Below are 760 nucleotides of genomic sequence, written 5' to 3'. Positions count from 1 at the left end.
CGTTACTCACCACTCCTTTTTGTTTCCATTCCCTCGGACACGCCTATAAAAAAAAGTCTTCGGAAGACCTGATGGTGTAGCCGTGCCGGGTTTTTTGCTGTAATTCACTGCAGAACCCCTGCGCTAGCTTTCAAAACTTTATCACGGGCAAAAATACAAGGCACCGTCACCTAAACAGGCGGTTAGCTAAAGGGACAGTGATTTTGAAGAGACCGACAGCAAACTGACCTCAAACGAGTTGCAGTGAATTAACTATGCCCACCAAATCACCCATATAACCTTTCCTTGCTCATTTAAGAGCACCTCCAGCTTCAAAAAGGAAGAGTGTCAGTGAAACTAGATGGAACAACCTTTGTCCCAAGCTGGAATCTTCCAAGAAAAGAGTGAATGAAAATCCTGAATCCTCGAGTCACAAAAATAAAGATGGTATCAACCCCCCAGTGAGGTTAGTAGGACTCGCACTGACCTCTCTCCTCGACCTTTTGGGCCCTTGTGGGTATTTACAGCGGATCAGCTAAAATCCCTTTCCTCCTTGCCTCGCAGCGCTGTGTAACAGTGCCACTGTGCTGAAGCGTGGTACCAAAGCGCAGCGCCATTCATTCACCTCATCCAGTCAACGGCAAAAGTCTTTCCCAAAAACAGGACTCTAGTTTATTACTTTGTCTACTGGCTTTCTGATTTTTAATACCATAAAACATGGGCCTTTCATTTGAGAAGTATTAAACAGTTTTATCAAGACATTAACCTGGATATTCAGTTT

The sequence above is a fragment of the Egretta garzetta genome, unplaced genomic scaffold (genome assembly GCF_000687185.1).
Source record: "Egretta garzetta isolate BGI_Z169 unplaced genomic scaffold, ASM68718v1 scaffold47, whole genome shotgun sequence".
Taxonomy (NCBI): Eukaryota; Metazoa; Chordata; class Aves; order Pelecaniformes; family Ardeidae; genus Egretta; species Egretta garzetta.
The sequence above is the reverse complement of the archived record's forward strand: the minus strand, read 5'-3'. Positions refer to the sequence as shown.